The 23,781-nt window shown below is 39.8% G+C and overlaps 1 long non-coding RNA gene across 1 annotated transcript; it reads right to left on the bottom strand.

Moving 5' to 3' along the window:
* Positions 1-336: 336 nt before the first annotated feature.
* LOC106725670 lies at positions 337-22,057 on the bottom strand. Its single transcript, XR_001361599.1, has 3 exons — positions 22,023-22,057; positions 21,778-21,901; positions 337-445 (listed from the first exon to the last, which is right to left on the bottom strand). It is a non-coding gene; the product is annotated as an uncharacterized LOC106725670 (long non-coding RNA).
* Between the last annotated feature and the right edge of the window lie 1,724 nt (positions 22,058-23,781).

Raw genomic sequence — 23,781 nt, 5'->3', positions numbered from 1 at the left:
TATTTGGTTTAAGAAAAAAAATCTATTATCTTTACTGCAAATAATTTCTTCCAGAAATATAGAGTAGATAGTAGAGTACAGGTATAAAGTATATGGCAAAAAGCAAATATACGATTGGTAAAAAGCAAAATAAAATCATTACCCAGGAGATGTATGACAGTAGCTCCCTTTACCGTCTCCTCCATTCAGTTAGCAGCCTCACGACCTCCCAGGGGCCATCTATGATGGCATCACAACCTTTCTCCCACATCCAGTGGTCACCAGGTGGCTCAAGGCTCTCACCTCCAGTCCTCCTCCTCCTTCCCCTCCCCCCCATAAATGCCTGATGTCAAGCCTTCACCTCTCAGACTCTGGCTGTCCAACTGTCTCCTTGCTCAAGTATCATCTTCCATACAATAGAGTCAGTTCCTTGAGTATAAATAGTTATATGTTCCCATTTCTCCTTCTGTAATTATAAGCCACTAGCAGATGCACAGACATAAGACACAAACCTTAAACTGGCTCTTTTTGGCCCCCAGTTGTTTCCCAAAAAAATTTTTATTAGTTGCCAGCATTTAAGTGTCATGAAAGCTCACATTTTTTAAAAAAAAATGAGATTTCAGTCTTCTCTAAGAAAATTGGGACATCTGGCCATACAGAGTTCTTACACTAGAGAAGCTACTATCTGTGGGAGCAGAGTCTCAGCTGCCTTCCTCAGAAGGGACTTTACTACCCAAGTTACCACAGCCACTATTTGGTCAGTGTCGTTCCTTTATATTACCCTCCTGGCCTCTGTCTACAACTGAGTCTATAACCTATGACCTACAATATCAAACGCAAACTCTTTATCATTACTTTCCAAGCTCTTCAAAATATTGCTCCAACTTAAATCTGCCAAGCCAAAGTTCCAGCCACACCCCTCCCATAAACACCTGCCACCTCGCATCCTTCCCCAGCAGATGTCATGCCTCTGTGCTTATTAGCATGCTGGCTTTTATGGTCAGAGTATCCTCCCCATCTTTGTGTTGCAAAATGCATTACTCAAACCGCCGTGGATCAACTCAGATTACATCACCTCTTCATCATCTTCCCTGGTCATTTCCCCTAGAAGGCTCATCATTTGTATTTATAACATTATTATAGCACTTTCAAAATGTGTTTAAAATGTTAGGGGGTGGTATCCCTAAATTTTGGTGCAATGGAGTCTCATCTTTTTCTCCATGGAGTCTAGCGTCAGTATGCTCACTACTAGATGTTCTAGAAATATCTGTTTAAATAAAATTAGATACTTCCCCACCTGCCTCTTTCTTCTACTACAGAGTTTTAACCAAGGGAAATGGCTATCGTATCTTGCTCCAAATCTCCCTGAACATGAGGTTCATTCCATAGTGTCCTTGATCCAGGTCTTCTCTTTGAATATAACAGTCTAGAGGGAATTTCATCTTAAATCCCTAGTTATCTGAGAATGATTTAGTTGCAACTCATTGCCATCTGCCAAACAGAAAACTGAGTAATTCATGGAGGCAGCAGAATGCTGGCCAGAGGTCCCTCAGTGGCCTGTCTGTAGGGGGCAACAGGAGCAGGCTTTGTGCAATTCTCTCTCCATCCCTGTCACTAGCAAGCCACACTCCCGTCCTCTGCAATCATAATTGACTCAAATCTTGTCATATTGTTCTGCTGAGACAAGAATCGAGATCATCACAACCACAGCGTTAAAAACGTTATAGGCTTCATAAAAACAATCACATCAGCTATAAAACAGTAGGTGATCAAGGTTGCCGCTCCACTTTCATCATAACTTAGTTTGACGTGCCTGGATGGAGAAACAAATTATAGGTAATTCCTAGCCCACCTTCCATTAGTGTGCAAAATGATACATTGCACCTCTTTCCAGGCAGACTGCCACAGTGGTAAGGAGAGAATAAATGTTTTCCAAATGATAGGAAATAGGACTTGAAAATATCTTGCAGGATAGATTTAGAGAACAGTATCTGAAAATTGGAGCCATCCCCAAAATGTTCTGTGGGAAATGGGGTTCAAAGAGATAGCTGAAAAATCTTGATACCCACAGCCCTCATTTATCATGGAAATAGCATACAGTCTTAGAATCTGACACATCTTAAATTGTCCAAGGTCACATCGCTGGTTCATTGATTGCAGGTATGACCTTGATTTTTTTTGTAAAAAATAAAAAATGTGTATGCCTTCATCTGTTTAAAAAAAGGAAATCAGAACCCAGTGCTGCTTAAGTTCTTTTAAGGTAAATAAGACAATGTGCACACAAGCATTGGCCCAATGCATATAGGAAAGCAGGTTCTAAATAAATCAATGTTAGTGACCTTCCACCCACATCTCTGCCATTCAAGGTGAACTGCCTCCCAAGGCCCTCACTCTCACATACACACAAACACAAAGGCATATAACACTCCCATCCCCACATCCTACCCTTCTCGTGCTTTGTCCCACCATATACGTAGACAAGCCCCTTGATGTATGAAGGTATACTTACTGGGGTTCTGTACAATATGCTTCTATCAGCCTACCACATCAAATGAAAGTCAGATGTATGCATTTTACTTCAGGATATTTAAAAAAAGGGGGTGTGTGTGTCAGGAACTTAGAGACCTTGCAAAAGCAACTCAAGGCGGAGTGACTCAAATGTCCCGGGCTTCAACTTTTCCACTCTCCAGCCTCCCTAAAAAATTACTTGGATGCCCTGTCATGTCTCATTGCACTACCTTGATCACTGCTGACAGATCATGGAACCATTTGGAAGCTGATGAGGTATAAGTATTATGGTTCAAAACTCGGCGACACAGGTATTACAGTGACAGATGGCAAGGCGAGGTAGAAGAGATAGAATGCACAGGGATGCCTGACTAGTGCAAGGCCTAGTAATGCAGAGTGACTGGTAATTTGGAGACTGTCAGGAAAAGTTAAACCAATTTCATAAATCAGAATGGGGGGGAGGGGATACTATTCTAATGATAACTATAGAGAATGGAAATGCAAACAGTGTGGGGCTGATCCCTGCCTGGTCCCAATCTTTCAATAACAAAGAGTGTGAGTTTCATCTATTTGGGGAGGGGGGTACACCCACAGAATAAATCTATTTATTTCCCTTGCTGGGTACTGTCCCTAGGTGGATCCATGTGATAAAATTCCAAGCAGAGAACATTGAGGGAAGTGAAAACCCTTGTGTTGCTAGCTGGCACTGGTGGAAAAGCTTGGTGTCTCACTGCACAGAACTGTTCTATCTGGTGGGACATTCCTTCAGCCACAGAACTTCCACATAGGCGCTTCCGGTTCCTCAACAGGCAGGTTCTACCTTCCTGCCTCCTCTGATGATGGATGTTTTCTCTGGATCATGGAAGTTTCAGGCCTGCAGTTAGGCTTTTGTGTCCCAGGTCATCTTTCCCATATTCATTTCTGTTCCTGTGTAGATGCAGTGGGATGGGTTTCATGCCACTGTTCAGGGACAGAAGATGATGTGGGGCGATAGTCAACTCCAGGGTGCAATTTGCTTTTTGATTGGTTTATCCTTAGCTTTTGTCATCTAAATACATTAGATATCTTATTTTTCAAGGGTAGTGATCTACCAATAACTACTGGTGTCTGCATATGAGATTCCTATTTTCCCAGCTACCACTTTTTTCTGGACCTTATTTTGCTAAACGTATACGCACAAACACACATACACACACACACACACACACACACACACCACGGATGTCCTCCCCATGTCTGAAGTATAGTGCAATAACTCCTTTGCATTAAATCTTCCCAATCAAGCAAAGCCCAATTCTAAGGGGGTACACAGTCAAATAAGGGTAAAAGCAGGCGGTTAGATGGGCAGGTGCAGAGCACAGCTGTAGCTCAGCCTTTCATCTGAAACAGAGACGGCCAAATGCCAGATAAGAAGAATGAAGGGGCCTGCAGGGGAAGTAGACAGGGCTAGCCCAGGTCAGATAGCTTGTGACAGGAGGCTAATGTACCCATAATGGCAAGCTTCAGTCAATCGTTCAGCCAAATCATTTTTAGTACCATCTAGCAGCTTCCCTTGGGTATAGAGCAGGGAAAAAATATTTCCAACCAACACCTCTAGTAAGATATTCCTAAATTTTTACTAGGCTAAAATTTCCTTGGTTACAGGCCCAGGTGTGGCTACTAGAGCTTGGATGAAAGCTGGGCCACTTGGGAAAAGAAGTAGGAAAATGGAAAAAAAGCATTCTTAGTTTTCTCTAATGTCAATCATTGTTATAGCAATTAATATCAGTAAGTATAAGCTGGTAGTGCTGTCAAGTAAAGCACAAAATAGATACACTTCAGAAATACGTTTCAGTTTCTTTATTAGTATTAAAATATAACTGATACATAATATTGGAAGTTTAAGATACACAATGTCTATTTGATACACTTACATATTGCAATATGATTACCATCATAGTGTTAGCGAACTCCTCCATCACATCATGCAATTATCATTTCCTCTTTTGTGATGAGAACATCTAAGATCTAGTCTCTTAACAACTTTTAAGTATATAATACAGTATTGTTAACTATAATCACAATGGTATTAGACTCCCACAACTTATTTAACTTCTAGCGGCAAGTTTATACCCTTTGACCAACATCTCCCCAATTCCCTACCCCCAGACCCTGGTAACCACTACTCTGCTCTGTTTCTGCAAGTTTAGCTTTTTTAGATTCCTTATGTAAGTGACAACATACAGTATTTGCCTTTCTCTGTCTGACATTTCACCTAGCATAATGCCTTCAATGCCCATCCATGCAAATAGCAGGATTTCCTTATTTCAATGGCAGAATAATATTTCATTGTATATATGAGCCACATCATCTTTACACATTCATCCATTGATGGACACTTAAGTTTTTCCCATATTTTGTCTATTGTGAATAAAGCTGAAATAAAGGGAATGAAGATATCTCCTCAGGACCCTGTATTAATTTCTTTTGGCTGTATACCCAGAAGTGTGATTGCTGGATCATATTGTAGTTCTGTTTTTAAGTTTTTGAGGAACTTTATACTGTTTTCCATAGTGGCTGAACCAATTTACATTCCCCCCCATAGTGCACGAGGTTTCCTATTTCTCCACATCCTCACCAACTCTTATTTCTTGTCTTCTTTTTATAGCCATTCTGACAGGTATGAAATGATAGCTCCCTGTGGTTTTAATCTGTATTGCCCTGCTGATTAGGTATGTTGAGTATCTTTTCATGTACTTGTTAGACATTGTACGTACTTTCTGGAAAACTATCTGTTCATTCCTCTGCACAGTTTTTATTTAGATTGTTTGGGATTTTTTTGTTATTGAGTTGTATGAGTTCTTTATATATTTTGAATAGTAACCATTATCAGATAAATGGTTTAAAAATATTTTCTCTCATTCAATAGGTTGCCTTTTCATTTTGTTGATTGTTTCTTTTGTTGTAAAAAGGCTTTATATTCTGATGTAGTCCTGCTTGTAGATTTTTGTTTTTTGTTTCTTGTGCTTTGGATGTCTTGGCTAAAAAGCCACTGCCAAAAACAATGTCAAGGAGCTTTCTCCCAATTTTTTTTCCCTAGGAGTTTTATGACCTAAGGTCATATGTTTAAGGGTTTAAACCATTTCAAGTTAATTGTGAGTTTTGTAAGATGGGAGTCCAATTTCATTTTTCTGCATTTAATTTCGTTGTAAAAGAATAGCAGCAGGATTGCTCGTATTGGAAACCATGGGAGAGAGAAACCAAGATATGCAGGTCTAGTTAGTTGAATGAGTTTTTAACTGGCTGATTACTATGAATGTTTCTCAGTCCTGTAGTAAGATTAAGGCCAATCAGAACCATTTTTTCTAAATCTGATTTTGTAGCTATGTGTGTCTAAGAAAAAGACACATTTTTGAAATTGCTCCCTAAACAGATCCATCTGTAAAATAAACATAGCTTACCTGCTACTCTTGCTCTAACAGAGAGGATATAAATACATTTTCTTTAGTGAACAAAATTTGTACATACACTAAATAGTCAAGTACCCATCTAAGTATGTTTTCCCATTATCATGCTCTAGGCATGACTTCTACAGATGTTATTCCTGGTTTGTAATAGTTGGTAGGAAGAACATGTTGCCAACTTCTCCAAAGAAGAACCAAAATAATCTTCTCCAAAACTGAGAGCTAGCAATTCCACACAGCAAATCAACCCATTCAGCTACTAACAGGTACATTTTGTAAATTGCTTTACCTTGAAGAACTCAACTGAGAAATTTGCTATTAAAATTTAAATATTCTATGGGAACTTTGTTAACACTTCTCCATGGCTGAAGTAAGCATTTGGAAATATTTTCCAGATTAAAGTTGCCATGCTCTGTAATGGTCTCAGGTAACCATTTTTTGTGAATTGGAGCAGATTCTGTTTTCCTTTCCAAGAAAGAACATGTCTCTTCTCAGCCCACCTTCCTGACAGGTTAAGGTTTTCTCCTATCAAGCTTTTCAAATTTCATGATGTGGGAAACATGGGACTTGGTTGGAAAGTCTGTAAGGAGGATTCTCCTAAAGCTTGGGAGCCTCTTAGGGGGAACTTACCGAAGGCGACAGCCCCTGCCTTGACTTTTCCAAACAAGTCTGAGCCCCGAGGTGTTTTGCTGGAATCTATGTTTAGTCTTTTGGACCCGACCTTGTAGAAGCATGTGCTTTCTCAAGGGTACTTACCCTGCGGGTTGTATCTAGAGGTTAATTTTAGTTCAAACTGTTGTTACAATAAAAGCCTAAGAAGGCAGGCAATCAGGGCTGTTTTGGTGCCTCCTGTCAAGCAGTCCCTTATCCTCTCTTTCACAGAAATGTGTGTCAGAGTAATCCATTCATCCATTGCTCAGGGTCTGCTGGTCAGAGATGAGATGTCTCATGAGATGTCTACATTATCCAAAAAGCAGCAGAACACTAAAACCATAATAAGTGTGAGAGGATATTTCCAGACCAAGTGCTTGTCAGAAAGTATAATCTCCAATTCATTGACACTTAGGACTTATCAAAATTTTGGTCAAGGGAAATAATATTTCTAGAAAATTGCCTGGAGAACAAATAGTCCACCCAGTCCTCTAACATTCAAAACAGCTTATCCTCAAACTGAACCATATAACTACAAATATACGTAAATAGATAAATATTACTTCCTTCTCTATACCCTCTTTCTCCAAGGGAAAATTAAACACTTCTTTTACTGAATCACACTGGTATTATACCACCCACACACACTGGGGAATATTACTAAGGAATATTGTTGAGAACATCATTCATTACATATCCTATGTCATCATAAGAATGACCTACAGGTAAAAATTATTTTCAGCAATTAATAGATTGCTTCCTTTGAAAAAATGCTTTGTTTTACTTTGCATATATGAACTGTTTTCCTCTTTTAATGATTGCCAGAAAGTTCAGAGACAAATATTGGGGCAGTCCCACCAGGATCTTACAGTACATATTCTGTGTTTTAATTTTACCCCTAGCTTTACCTTTTTATATACAGGGTGTCCCCCGCCCCCAAAAAAATGTATACATACTTTAACAGCTGATACTCAATTTTGAAAATGAAATGTACTTTAATAAACACTACCTTTATAATTATTTGAACTATGTTTATACATCTTTTGGGACACCCTATATATCTCACCGTTTTTCTCTTAAAGGCACATAACCAGCCTTACCATGCCATACTGAGGGAGTTGGCATGGTGGTGAGAAGGGAGGGGAGATAAGACTTATCGTAACATAAAATGAAAAGTATTATTTAATATGTTGAACTGGACATTTGAGCTTCTTAATCAAAATGCTGTCTTGCCAAAACCGGTTTGGCTCAGTGGATAGAGCGTCAGCCTGCGGACTGAAAGGTCCCAGGTTCGATTCCGGTCAAGGGCATGTACCTGGGTTGCGGGCACATCCCCCCCAGTGGGAGATGTGCAGGAGGCAGCTGATCGATGTCTCTCTCCCATCAATGTTTCTAACTATCTATCTATCCCCCTTCCTCTCTGTAAAAAATCAATAAAATATATATTTTAAATCAAATAAATATATATAAAAAAATGCTGTCTTTCCATTTAAAGAGACTGTAGGATGATCAGTTGTCCAGGAGTGACCAGAACATCTATGGATCATGGTGGGAGGGAAAAGTAAAATCCAATATTAAATAAATATTAACTGGACAATAGATATAGTGGATGCTTTTCATGTTCCATCCAGACCCCTTCAGCAGGTCACTGCACCCACCCTACTGTGTTGGCTGTTCATGGCTCACAGCAGCCTCCTCCTCCAAAGAATTGCCTTCATCGGAACAGAAGCCACCTAACCCAGATTACATCACTGTCCACCACCACCCACAAGCAGAAAACGGCCAATGACAGACTCAGAGTAACAAGGTGGGATCTCAAGGAGGAGCTCAGCTCCATGGTGCAACATGTGCACCACAGATGCCCATGGGATGAGGCTCCACTAAACTTCAGTTAAGACCACATCCTGTCTTCTTCCCTGGCCCTGCCTTGCTTCCTTCATTCTTCTTTTTCTAAATACACCCCCTAACTAGGTTGCTGGCACAAGAATCTGCAAGTCAGGCTCTGCTCCTAGAGACCCCTACCTAAGACAAAAACGAAGTCCCATTTTCACTAGACCATACGCAGCCTAGAACAAATGGTTTGCCATGAACGCAAAGACAGTCTCATCTGCTGGCTGATGTACAGTCCGGGTGCCCTGCTGGCTATGGCTCCCCCACTCTTCCCATCCACCAGGTAACTGCGCACCAGCTTTTCTCTGGGTCCAGCAGAGAACCAGCCTCTCTTCATTGTCTCCAGATACCCATTTGCCTTTAGACTGTTATACATTTAAAAACAAATTCAATTTTTCAGTTTTCTCATCATAGAAAGTTCAACTGTAAAATTTTAACATGTTCATCTTTTTAGGAGAAAAAAGCTTATATTGTTAATGTGCAGAAATTTTGGGTAAATATTGCACTGAGCATTAAGTGTGGGCTCCAGACCTCTTTAGTGTAATAATACTATCTCCAGCTGGTAGATAAGCCCTGGTCAAAACAGGCACTACTGTAGAGCCAGGACAGACAGATGGGTCAAGTGCTACTTCCAATATATTTCTCAGATGAGCCTGGAAAAAATCATTTATTACATTAAATAAAACAAGAAGCCATACTGAGGTCATGCAGCCACTTACGAATCAGGCCATCTGAAAATGTGACACGTGACGTGTGCATGGAGAGGGCCAGCTCCATAACAGCTATAGAAGACAGCTAAAGTGTGGTGCAATTATAGTTAATTTGGATGGGTTGTTTTTTTTCCACTATACTTTCAATGATTGAGGTTAAAAGGCAATTGTTATAAAAGCAGCTATGCTGCAAATGTCATTGCCTGTAGCTCAGGAATCCATTTATGTCCCCTGGGATGGGATCAAAATTCTAGAAACCACAGTCACATCTTTCTGGTGAACAATTTGCCTTGGAAGTCGTCAGACTGGACAAAATGCAGTGGCTTAAAATAACTTCTCTCATGGTTTCTGTGGGCCAGGGAAGGCTTGTCTTTGCTCCACAAGGTCTGTCCGGGCTTTCAGTTGGAAGACCTAAAGCCTGGGACTGGAATCTTTTGAAGGCACATTCACTCTCATGTGGCAGGTGCTGCTGGTTGTCACCTGGGAACATTACCTTCTCTCCACACAGGTTTCTCTATGTGGTCACTCTGCATGGGTTAGTTTGGGCATCGTCACAGCATGCTCCTGGTTCCCAAGGTCAAGCATCCCAAGCAGAGCCAGGAAGATGCTGTATCCTTTTGATGACCTAGTTTTGAAGTCACATAGCATCACTTCTGACACTCGCTGTTTGTTAGAGCAAAAGGTCACAAGCTTCCCACCCAGATTCAAGGGAAGAAATATAGGGCCGCTTTTTGGTGAAAGGAGTGTTAGTCACATTATAAGAATAACATGTGGCATGATAGTTCAGCCATCTTTGGAAAATATAATATGCCACATCTAGATTACTAACATAAAGAGAATTTTGGAATATCCAGCTCAAATGTGCCATTCAATACAGAAAAGTAATTTACAGAAAATAATAGCAAAAAAAAACGTAGGTGGTAATAAAGTATATTATCTATGAGACTCATGGCAAAGTCAACTTTTTATCTTGTCCCCATGTCTTCAAACTCATCCCATCATATATCTTTTAGAGACTTGCATTTTTAAAACCTCTGAAGAAAATGTGCCCAGCATGTTCTAAAACTTGTTGCAATAAAACAAAGCAACGACAACCCGGTGTTCAATTTTATACTAGTATATCTTTGACCAGGAAAATATTGTCAACTCCAGGTCTAGATGCTCAGCTATCCAGTCCTTTGCCTACTGAACAAGTTGAAAAAATTGCCCATTTCTGCATGCCAGATCATTAATTGAACTGGTATGAACTTTATCAAAATTCTTGGACAGATTTGCAGTGGGAGGCAAAAGCCATCATCACTTGAGCAGCCACGGTTCCCATTGCCACAGCGTGCTCTGCACTGCACAGGGTGATTCATGCATGGCCAGCTGGACTTTTTTACACCCAAACAGAAACTTGCAAGAAAAGAGCATTACAACCTTGGCTGCCTCTGCACTGTTCCCCTCAGTTCTCCATGAGGGTTGAAATGGAATGCCTGCCCAGCAGCCTTTCGTCTGCCCTGCTGCTGTTACACTGACACATGCTTTATGCCTGATGCAGTGAGGGAGGGAGGACGGGCACCCCTGAGATGATGGAGAGGTTCCCTGCCTTACCCTTTGAAGTTGCCAGGTTCCTATTACATCTGAGCAATCACTGATGTGACCTGTGAAGTGTGACCCAGTGTTGGGTGGGCACAGGCTGTGCATTAAACTTCAGCTCTTATCTAAGGAATATGTTGGGAGATTTAAAGCCAGAAGTTCCTAATTTAAAGGGCATGAATGCATCACGTTGATCCACCAGACAATGTTATGAAACAACTCTATGACCCATAGACATTTGCAATTAGTTAAGGATTAAGAAGGAGAAAAAATTTCTCCAAAGTCCAATCTTTTTAAATATTTGAAATTTCCCAGAGTAGCTGAGACAATCACCCTTGCTCTCAATAGTTTCAATACTGCCATTTAGAAATAAAGCTAATGTGTGTTTAGGTAGTTTTATGTGTTGATGTTATGACCCATAGACATTTGCAATTAGTTAAGGATTAAGGAGAAAAATTTCTCTGAAGTCCAATCTTTTTAAATATTTGAAATACCCCAGGGTAGCTAAGACAATAACCCTTGTGCTCAATAGTTTCAATAGTTATATTAAAACAAGAGTGCCATTTAGAAATAAAGCTAATGTGTGTTTACGTAGTTTTATGTATTGATGTTTTTAAGAATAACTGCTTGGAGCATTTGCACATTAGAAACTGGACCCCAAAGTGACAGATCTAGGCATAAAGAAGACTTTTAAAAGAAAACTGTGACTTTTATAGAGGTCAAATGCCAAAAACATCTATTTCTCTCAGCTCTAGTGAATATTTTAGGTTTAAACATTAAGAAGATTATGAATAAACAGATATAGATTAGCCCAAGGAAACAGCTATAATCTATAATTTATAAAACTCTTTGACCTTTACACGTAGATTTGAAGCTAGCCCCAGAAGTCATCTTGCTGGCAGTTAAAATGATTGCTGCATGGCTGAATAAGCACTCTTTATGTGGAAAGAGTTTGCCAGCCTGTGGGCTGGGGAACAGGTGTATTCTACAGTCCCACTGCCAAAACCCAGATGACTCAGTGAGATTCAGTAATGAAAACAGTGCTAGTCTGTATCTGTCCCTGGCTGATAAGACAGTAAATGCTCAAATATTTAAGGTTGTATTCTTCTCCCCTTACTGTTCTCCAAGACAGCATCTGGGTATGTTAGAAGTATGGCTTGCTTGCATGACCTTGTGGCAGTGTATGTGGAGGAAAATAAAGTCCTCACATTTTCAGTCTTCTCTGAAGATTCTGTGCTGTAAAGAATTGTTCTCTGTCTTTCCCTGCACTGTGACACTGAGCCAATGGATAGGAGAGGAGCTAATACTCATGTACTCACCCCTACATGGGGTCCATGATTCTGACCAATTTCCTGTGGTCCTCTAGGATCTTCCCCCTGAAAACCCTTAGCCCTCGTGGCTCTTTTGCATCTCCTCCACAGAGCACTCAGGAATACTCTTGGTCCTCGGCTTTCAAACACAGAGGATGGGGAACTGGGAGCTCTGTCCAAGCTCATGTCTTCCTGCCTTCTGCCATCACCTCTGTGCCATCGCTCCCAGCCGTATTGCAAGTGACGCTAAACAGAAGCTATAGTTCTCAGAGGAGCCAAGAGCTTCCCCCTGACTTGTCCTAGGAAAGTGGCCCACTTGACCTTATGTCTTCAGAGGTTCACGACTTCTCTGGGTGTTCCTAAAGCCACCCCCTCACACAGAGGTCCAGCCTCAGAGGGTCAGGTCAATTCCTTCTCATTTGGCCACTGTTTCTCTCCCATAATCCACTTGAATGATCAAGTCCATAAGGCCTAGATTTTGACATATTATAAAATTTCTTTCTCAACACCAGTTTTCAGACCTATTGTTTTGCTATGAAGGTTTTAAGATAAATACATGCATTAAACCTCAAAGCTGGTGGGTTTACCTTGAAGACTTTTAAATTTCTGGGAAAAGTGCTTCAGCATCTGTATTGATTTTTGAAAACTCATGAGATAATTCCAGCCCAGCCTCTCCTTCCCTGTGACATAAGCCTCCTGGATCTGGGAATAGAGAGCTACAGACACACATATTTTAAGAGGCTAGAGATTTAATATTTACACAACAGAATCTCTGCTAATCTCTTGGCATAGGAAGATATCTGAAATAATATTCACCTAATATTAACTATCACTCTATCAGGATAGTGAAATTGGGGATGGATATTTTTGCCCTTATTGTCTTACTTTTCAAAATGGTTCTTTTCTTAATTAATACCCATCATTTTTATCAAATAAATAGTACCTTTAGAAAGTAAAAAAACAAAGTATGAAAAAATCACATTCATAAAGATAACCCAAACAGTGAATAATGAAAAGTTGAAGGTAGTCAATAACAAGGGAATAGTTAAATCAATCATGATATAGCCACTCAATGGAATAGTATGTTTCATTAAAAAGTATCATTATGGCCCTAGCTGGTTTGGCTCAGTAGATAGAGCATCAGCTTGTGAACTGAAGGGTCCCAGGTTCGATTCTAGTCAAGGGCACATACCCGGGTTGTGGGCTTGATCCCCAGGAGGGGGCGTGCAAAAGGCAGCTGATCAATGAATTCTTTCTCATCATTGATGTTTCTCTCTCTCCCTCTCCCTTCCTTTCTAAAATCAATGAAAATATGTTTTTAAAAATATCATTATTAAGTTCCATGTAGCAGCACAGAAAATGTTAAGTAAAACAATGGGAGTAGAAATTATATTTCTAAAGTATATTTATAGAAGCATAAAAACATAAATATTGTTTACAATATCCCATTGCTTAATATTTTAATTATTTCTCCTCTCCTGAAGTTTTAACTAAATAGTGAATTAAACATTTCAAAGTCATCAATCCCTAAACATACAAAATTGGGTGTTCTATGAGATAACAATGACTTACTTGGGGACATATTATCTCTCAGCAGAACAGCACAAATCAGTGTTGGCTACAGTCACCTCTTTGACACATACAGATACAGTTAAATTAATTCAGCTATGGGAAATGTGGGAGCTACTTTGTAAATAGGAAGAAAGGAAGAGAAATGGGGTGAATCCAGGAGAGTGGCAAAGACTGTCTTTGTACAGGGGTGAAAATCTCCCAGGAGAGTAAGGTAGGCAAGTCTTGTTTTTCTGTGGAGTTTCAGTCATTGAGAACTTGTATCCACTGAAATAAATTATTATATCAACTAGAGGCCCGGTGCATGAATTTATGCACAGGTGGATCCAGCTGGCCTGCCCTGATCGGGGCTGATCAGGCCAGGCCAGCCAGGAGGAGGGGATGTGGGAGGTTGGCTGGCAAGCCCCGCCCCCAATCGGGGGGGGGGGGTTAGGGGTGGGGCCAACCTCAGCGATCAACTGAGGGTGGTTGGCGGACTGGCCCCATCCCTGATCAGAGTGGGGGCAGTGATCAGGGATGGGGCCAGCTGCGGGGAGGGGCTGCAGGCAGTTGGCCAGCCCTGCCCCTGGTGGAACTCCTGGTCAAACTCATGATCGAGGGGACAATTTGCATATTAGCCTTTTATTATATAGGATAATATTAAATTAAATGCCAAAAAGGAGAAACTTATCACACAGAATTTCCAGGTGTCTTAGACAGATGAAATAGAGATTTATCCTTTAAAATTAGTGTGTGAGCCTTGAAGAGTTGGGGGGAGAAAGAAGGCATAATTCTAGGCATATTTATCTTCACAGGATAAATAGAAGAGTAGGAATGTGATTTGGCACTAAAGGAGAAGGAAATTTAGACAAATGAGTAAAAAGTAAGTCAAAAGATATGAGAAATGATGAGTGTCTACAGTGTAATTATTGAACTATTAAAGATAGCTTCTGTCATCCTAATTTAGAGTTATTACACCAACTCTATGTCAACTCTTATGTCAATATAGACAGCCCCCATAACATGGATCTTACTGGAATTCTTTAACCTTTGAGGAGGCCACTTGTAGGTGTTGTGGACCCCAAAAGCCATAACATCTTGACAGTTACCCCAACCCCTTTCTTTACAAGGGCTCTAGTAACATGCCTGTACAAGTGACTTGGTTGCAACAATGGCTAGAACCTTGTCATCTTTCTGGTACTCTTGCCTTACAGGCAAACAGTATAAAGGAGGTGATAACTTTTTATCCGTTATAATTTATTCAACAAATATAAGCTGAAGTCGGACCATGTTTAGACTATTCTAATGCACTGGATATAGTGGAGAACAAGATAGGTTTCAGTTCTCATGATGCTCACATATTAGCAGGAAAGAGAAACAATAAATAAGCAATCAAATAAGTTTAACAAGGGTTAGTTTCACAATGCTGAAGAGAAGCCTTCAATAATTTCACCTTAAAGCTAATTTGAGAAGGAAACAGTCAACCATACTGATCACACTATGCCCTTTGGATGGCAATATCTTGAGCAGGTAAGTATGTGTGAGTATGTGAGTATATGCCTGTGTGTGTGTATTCAATTACTGTAACAGAATCATAACTTTGCTATGAATTTCAACATCATCATACCATCTCATACCAAACCTGCTCCAGTTTTTCTGATTAGCAACCTAAGAGGCATTGGACGAGGTACTGTGCAAGATACGAGGTGAGTAGTATGTACCTCAATCCTCCATACACTCAGGATCTAGTGGTGGAAACAGGCAAGTTTATACGTAACATAATAATAAAAGAAAAAGTGTAAGTTCTAGAAGAGAGGTAAAGTCCACCTGTCACAAAAGCAGTGAGGCCAAGAGTGGTAGGGAGCTAGAAGCAGAGCCACCACTTCTCCCACATTTCTGGCGCCCCAGAAAATGTCACACTGACAGAATCAGCATCTTTCAACAGCCCCACGTTAGGATCATTCCCTCCTACTGGGTCTCTTTCCTGTCTGTACATCTAGAATTGATCCAATAGGTAGATCTAATAGAGACAGTAGCTAGAATAGCAAATTGGAAGTTAATGGGACTAGATTCTTCTAGGAAATTTGGTAAATCCTTCACTCCTGTTTTTATTTCTCCATCTACAAAATGAGGCAACAGATTGAAGCCAATCCTCCCTCGTGTGGGGAGGAAAGGGGAAGAAAACTAACAGAGACTGGCCCCTTATTTTACAGGAGACCCTGCATTAGACCTCATATCACGTGTCACTTAATCTTCACAACATCTCGGAGTGGTGGAAATGACTCCATTTTTGTAGATATGTTAAAAGAGGTTGAGACCCTTGCCAAGGTCAGGCAGCTGTACGAGAGTCCGGATTTGAAGGCTATCTGTCTGCTCCTAACTTCTGTGCAGCTAAGCACCCACCTACTAGAATAATTTGAGCTCCTTATTAGAAAGGCATTATGTGGGTCCAAAACATGAGAAGCAATATCAGCCATGTGAAAAAACTCTGTTATAAATGTGAATAAAAGGTCCTCTGGGAATTTTAATTTTAGGATGTAATCACCAAGATAATATGTTTTATAAATATACAATTTAAAATAATTTTCTACTAGTAAATTTTGTTTTAAGAAGTTTCCTATAATTATGTCCACGAAAAGAACACTGACAGAATTACATAACCTCTGAAATGAAGGAAGGGTATAAAGAGAACATTGTTCTGTCTGGAGGAGACGCAGAGTGTCTTAAATATTCACACACCAAAGTGTCTCCACAGGGGCCAACTTCTCTCCCTCCCTCTCCAGCTCCTCCCACTCTCCTGCTGTCCTGGGTCAGCAGGATTCATCTAGCTCTTCTCGCTTCTTTTTTACAACCTAGCTACCCCTCCATTTTTCTCTCCTGCACTGCTGTTTAAGGACCTGGAGTATCCAAGGATATAGAAAACTTGATGGCAGATGGGACCTGAATAAACACAGCCAATTACAACCTGTGTAATTATGAGCCAATTATTTCAACCCTCTGAGACTCAGTTTCTTCGGTTATAAAAGGAGAACATGCTATCTACCTCTCTGTGTGATATGATGAAGGCGGGGGCACTTCTGATGTTTGCAGCTCAGGAAATGCTTTCCCCTTTCAGAACCAGAATTTCCAGGTAAGAACCAAAAATACTGAGCATGTCACTTCTACTTCCTGTTGGTATTCTACTTATCCTCAGTCCCATGTAGAGAGGAAAGAAGGTGGTAAGGTTTTGGTAGGTGGAACACTTGTTTACTGCTCTCAAAATTGGCAAAGGCAACCCTGGACATTTTCTACCTGAGAAAAATTTACTTTGTTGATTATGGTTAGAAGCCAACTGAGTCTTTGCTCCAACACTTGGCAGCCATATGACCTTGACAAGCAATATGTCAATCTGTAACTTGCAAATAAAACCACTACTGGCCTAGCCTCTCTCAAAAAGGGAAGGTGTGGTGTCTGATGACATCAGGGACATAAAGGCACCACCTATGCTCTAGTCATAACTTTTAAATGATTGGAACTGCCTGGGGGCAGAAATTTCAGAAGGAAAGGTAGACCTGTTCCCAGTCCTGGAAAGCAAATTACTTGTACCCCTGAAGGCAAAGAGTAAGTCAGAATTCAAATTTTTAATAAGACAGATGACTTCCAAACCTTTTCTCACATCTACATCAGTACTGGTTCTCCAAAGACAGTCTGAAGCTCACTTCATAATTCACATTGTCTACTTTTCTTTTATACGATGCTGACCAATGCAGCCAATGTAATTTCAAAATCCATAGAGGAAATAAAAATTAACACTCCAATTACATCTTACTACACACAAAAACCTTCAAGTCAGGAGTCTTACTCATCTTTTCATCCAGTATTTAACACAGTCAGTACAAAAATAAAAGCTCAATAAAAAATTGCTGAATGAGTGACTAAATGAAAATCCGTGTGTGTGTGTGTGTGTGGTGTGGTGTGTAGTGGATGTCAGTGTAATAAGCTACCAACTGTACATCCTGGGAAATTTTTCAAAGTAATTAGACATTTGAGGTCTACCTAGGGCTGAACCTTTACTTCGTATAGTGCTTGTGTGAGCACTTATTACAAATTAATAAAATGTTTTAAATGAATCAAGAATTTTCATTAAGTACAGTTGACACAATTAAAGAGAAAAACAAACATTAATCATACTGCTTACTCCAACAGTTCTTCAGCTTTTCAAGCCTTAATTTCACTTCAACAAATTGTGTCCTTTCTCTATAACAAACATACAGACCTTGGCAGAGGAGCGGGTACCAATATCGCCATTGCCTTTGGAGCATTATAACCATACCAACTACCCAGCCAGTCAGCTCAGACCTCATGTCCCTCACAAGCTTAAGGACCTCATGCCATAGATTTTAACACTTTTTATGAGGAAATAAATCATGGCAATGCCAGGCCAGATATTCACATGGTACACAAGCTTTACAATGCTCAAACCCAGCATCTGTTCCAAGGAATGCTGCCTCAGATGCTATATGTGAATAGAGATGTAGCCTTCACTGTGTCTGTGTGGAGTACAAACGCCCTTTGACTATGTAGTGGAGGCGCTGGCTAAATATATCTGGCCACCTTTGCATTGGAAAACTTCCCCAGCAAGTTTTTTTTCAGAATGATGCCTGAACCAGCACCACTGGCTACTACTATATCACAGGAGTTAAAGAAGGTGTTCGGCTTCATCCAGCACTTTGTATTGATGAGACTTACATTGCTGAGTGGGAGTAGAAGCCATTCAATGACACTCACCAGTTAAAACCACTTGCCTGCATAGCAACCTGCATGTCCTAAGGTTGCTACCCACCAAGGGTAGAACCGTAAGATAGAAAACCAGTCCCGTTTCCCTTAATTTTTAATTATACTTTTTTTACTTTTATTTTTCATTTACTCTTCAATGAATCAATCAAATTGTGTGTTGGTATATTCAATTTACTCTCTTAGTGTCTTTTTCTTCTCTGCTATTCCTCTACTGAAAAAGTAGATTCAACAGCTCATTATGTTGCAGAGGAAAGATACCAATTTCCAGCTCTCACTTATGAAATATAACATTGGGTAAGGAGTATTGCTTTTAAGAAAACGTAGGCAGAGAAGAATCAAAAGAATATGAATCCTGAGTGGGCTAGCCTCTGGTTGTGTAAATGTAATAGTGTCCCAATCCTTCTGTGCAACACTGAGGACTGCAAATGAAATGGAGCTTATTCATTTGTTTTTATGATTGATTTGATGTTCCTAAACTCATTGCTTGCTGGTACTGAAAGAGATGTAAGAATGGGATTTCAGGGAGGGTCCTTTATCCCAACAAAAACAATTAGAAACACTTTATGTGAATTTTTATCAAGTTTTCCTTTGCCAGAACCTTCAATCACTCAAGCATTTCATTCATCACTTTGGGTCAAATCCTTAGTGGGAGTAAATATATGAGACAAAGTCCTTTCTTTCAACTCAAGTGGGGAGAAACAAACACATAAAATAATTAGATCATAGAGAAGGAGTACTTAAATTTAGCTAAGAATTAGGTATGACTTTTCAAAGGTATTCATGTCTGAGAAGTTCAAATCTCCTTATCAGCACCTCAAGGAAATGACCTTAGACATGTGGCAGAAAACCTCTGACGTCAATTTGATTATTTGTAAATTTGAGATGATTATACCTACCTGACAAGGTTCATGTCAACAGAAATGATAGATGCTCATCAAAGTGTCATAGGAGTGTTACCATAGTTAATATACTCCTCTGATCTTTGCCCACCACCATCCACACAGAAGCAAGTACTTTAGAAAGTGTAGCACCTGTTCATACAGCTTCAAGCATTTCAAGAAATGAACATATTAGCACAGTACCTAAAATTCAATATCTTGAAAAATTTAATTGCTTCTTATTTTTGTTCTAGCCTCGTGCATTTTTTTTTAAGAAATGAACCATGTTTTGTTGAGGGCAATGCTATCATATTCATCTACACAAACCCAGTCAATATGCATTGATTTGTGCTCTAACATTCATAAAACAATGGCTCAGTTTAAAAGTAATCTCTGTATTTAGGTCTATTTTATGCCACAAATGAACAACTAATAGAACTCTAGTTAATAATGGCCACATCCGAGAGAACACTAATGCAACAGCCTGACTGCAAGGAGCCTTGGAAGAAACATAATTCATGTTATATTCTCATAGCAATTTACTTTTCCCCTTACATTTTTCTGGAACCCACTGTGTGTAGACTGATAAACTGGGTAATATTGGGAGATGCAAAGTATCCTTAGATAAATTCAAACAGAAACCATCACAAACTTTGATATCGCTCCCTTCCAGGGGTGAGATCTGTAACACCACTTCCTGGATAGGGGCAAGCCTGTCACTGCTTTGATCAAAGAAGTAACATTCTGTGATCTTTGAGGCTAGGTCACCAAAAGCCATGCAGTTCCACCTGGTTCTCTCAGAATCCTTCCTGATGCTCCCCCTTGGAACGCTCCCACTGAGAGCCCAGCCACCTCACTACAGAGGCTCCTCCACATGGAGAGGCCACGTGGATGTGCTCCTGTCAACAGCTCCAGCTGAGCCCAGCCTTTGCATCATTCTGGCCCATGTATCAGACATAAAAATAAAGAAGTTTCCAAATAATTCCAGCCCCCGATCATCTGAGCCATTGCTCAGCCATTTAAGTCTTTGCAGCTGAAGCTCCAGAATTTGAAAGAAAAAAACATCCCCACATACCCTGTCTGAATTCCTAACCCACGTTTGTTGTTGTATTGCATGTTGAGATGCTTTCTTTTGCAACAATAACTGGAAATGGTGGTCCATGTATGCCATAAATGGCAGCGATTAAAATATCTAACATTTAGGTAACCTAAAGAGATATGTGTTTTCATGCTGGAAGCTAGAGCTTGTCTGAATAAAAAGGGAGGTTTCTGGAGATCAAGGTTGATCTCAATACCAATAAAAGTTTTTAATGAGTGCTGGAACAACTCATGTCCACCCCCCCCCCTCCCTCCACACACACACACACACACACACACCTTTGGATGCACACATAGTATTTTAACTGCATTTGCTAATTTACCAGTCAAGTCAGAAAGACAAAAAATAAAAAATCAACATTTTTTGACTGTCTTGTCTTGGTCAGTTCAGTCCCATCATCTAGATATGAGAGATAAATTGGAAAGCAAAATGCACTTGAGTGGCATATGTCTAGTAACTATAATGTCAACCCTGCTATTATAAAATTACTTAAGAAATAATATCGCCCTAACCGGTTTGGTTCAGTGGATAGAGCGTCGGCCTGCGGACTGAAGGGTCCCAGGTTCGATTCTGGTCAGGGGCATGTACCTTGGTTGCGGGCACATCCCCAGTAGGGGGTGTGCAGGAGACAGCTGATCGATGGTTCTCTCTCATCGATGTTTCTTACTCTCTATCCCTCTCCCTTCCTCTCTGTAAAAAAACAATAAAATATATTTTTTAAAAAAAGAAAAAGAAATAATATCATTGGTTCTTCTCAGTGTTGTTCAGGAAAATGCAAACTCTAAATTTTAAAATTTCAGATCTTAATACATATAAAGGACAAAGACCACAAAAATGTAAACTAAATAATATTCATAACTGCAAAGATCTCAGTCTTTTTTAATGAATAAAATACCTTTTCATTGTTAAAACTTCCCCATAGCCTCAGTTTAACTCAACATTTTTTTCCTAAAAGACTTTTCATTACTAATTAACTTCCATAAAAGCAGAAGACATCTCCTTGTGCACCGAAGGTTGTAATTTTCCAAAGCTTTGACTTTTGTTTAATACTCCGTAAAGAACATTGTGTATTTTTGCTGAATTTCAAAATGCTACCATTCTATGAGGGAAAGAACTAAGTGCTAAGTGAAATGTGAAACCAAAGTCTTCCTTGGAAACATGCTCCTCTAAGAAAAAAATTAGAATGTGCCAAATATATCCCTACAAATAAAGAAAGGACAGTCTTCCTGATATCTACTCCAAGAATAACCTCCCTGGGGAGAATTTTGAAAAGATTTGAGCATTTTAAATGCCCTGAACTAAATTAGCTAATTAAAAATATGGGTGAGCAAAGTCCACTGAGGTTAAAGGGAGAAGAATAGTCAGCAATCATTTATAATAGTGCCCTGTTCAAGAATTTCAAGATACCTGATTAACAGTGGCAATTCTCATTTAGATTCATTATCTGATGGAGCAAAGTTGTTATTGATCCAACAGTTGACCTCACTGCAGGCTTGGGGTGTGACAATAATAATTTCTCCATATACGGTGCCTGCAGTCATTGACAGGTTGAACAATGATTAGATGAAACAGATGATTAAAGAGCCAATTCCCAAAAACTCTCATTCCATTTCTATTGATGTTTCAGACTTCCCGCATGCTTCATTTCTTACCTTCTTATCCTTCCTTCTTTATTTCTTCCTTTCCTCTCTTAAAATGATTTATTAGGTTTCTGAAAAGGAAGTTTTAGTAGAGTTAAAATGGTTAGAAATCTTTTCCTCTACCCGCATAGATTCAGTGACTGGGGGAATGCAAATTTAACTGGCAAATGACCCATCAGCAGGAGAAAAATAATACAAGTGTATTAACAGTTTGCATGCACAGGAGTTCACAGAAAAAAAAAGTGAAACTCAAGCAAATAGACCCAGGGGCTTATATTTACCATTTTAACAGAGGGAAGTAGGTTGGACTTTGAGGAACAATAAATTGTAGAAAGGTGACTAGGAAATATGGGGGAAACTAATGGAGGAAAAGGGTTATTTTAGTAAGGTTTGGTAGTGCAGACTCAGTGCAGAGTATAGTGATAAGCGTTGCTCTTCCATTCCTGGTACAGGGCAGGAGAGGGCAAAACACTCTTCTTATATCTTTTGGTTCTCATTTGCCTTCCACTTAAAATAATCCTTGTGCCAAAATGGCATATTTGCGGTTGAAAAAAATCTGGACCCCTTCAAAATTCTTACTTTCACTTCAACATACATATCGTAATAATAGTGACTAAGAATGTCTCCTATATCCACTATATAAAATGGCAATTTAACACAAGGGGGGGAAACTTGACCAAATGGTCGGTTCAAAAGACTATAATTTTCATGAATAATGGAATGTAGACAGGAAATCAATGCTTTCAGAACTTTTTCTACTAAAAATTCATGAAATGTCTGAGAGCAATAGGCTTGAGCTACATCAACACAAAGCTGAAACATTTGGAGGAGAAGAACAAAATGCAAGCAATTATCCAGATACCTTGTCTACACAAAATTCAGCCATCCAGATGTTTGCTTTTCCTAGACCAAACATCTAAATGATTGATGGAATTCCCCTCATTTCTACTTGTGTATGTGAACATCCCTTACCTACTCTTATTTTAACAATGAGCACATCCCCTGAAGTGGGACACTAATCTGTCTCTTCTGTACAACTCTTTTTCTTCTTTTAATTCATGTGTATTTTGTAAAGAACCAATTAATGAAAAAAAAAGTAAATTGTCTGTATCTTCTTATTTTGGAGTACAGTAACTATAGAGCAATGGCTGGGTGGTTTGAATTTTCCTTGCAACATCTAGCACACCAGGTGTAGTCAATAAACATTAAGCCATCAAATAAATCAGAATTCCAAGCTGTGGCCTGCATTGAAGAATATGTTATAGTTAGTTGCTTTTGCAGTGGGTGAATTTTGAAAAAAAAAAAAACACTCAATTGATTTGCTTTTCTCAAACCTTAATGTGCATACAAATCTCCTGGGGATGTTGTTAAAAATGCAGATTCTGATTCAATAGGTCTGGATTGAGGAACTACATTGCGTTTCCATCAAACTCCCAGGTTACACTGATGTTGCTGGTCCATAGCTGAGTGGCAGGCAGGTTTATTATTGCCAAGGAAAAAAGACTAAATCTGCCCCTTCACCAAATCTAAAGAATGTCCATTGTAAATAATAGTCCAAATATATTTAACTAGAGGCCCAGTGCATGAATTCGTGCATGAGTGGGGCCCCTCAGGGTGCCCTGTGGGGATTGGGCCCCCACTCTCATCCGCCTTGGCCTGGCGCCACCCACTCACCTGCTCCACCATCCCGCCACGGTCCCGCTTTCGTCGGGGCCCATTGGGGCCGGCAGCGCCTCCACTGCCGCCCGCTGCCAGCGCTGCTTCGCCGATG

This window comes from Myotis brandtii, unplaced genomic scaffold (assembly GCF_000412655.1).
Source record: "Myotis brandtii unplaced genomic scaffold, ASM41265v1 scaffold18, whole genome shotgun sequence".
NCBI classification, from domain to species: domain Eukaryota; kingdom Metazoa; phylum Chordata; class Mammalia; order Chiroptera; family Vespertilionidae; genus Myotis; species Myotis brandtii.
This window is presented reverse-complemented; position numbering and strand designations above follow the sequence as displayed.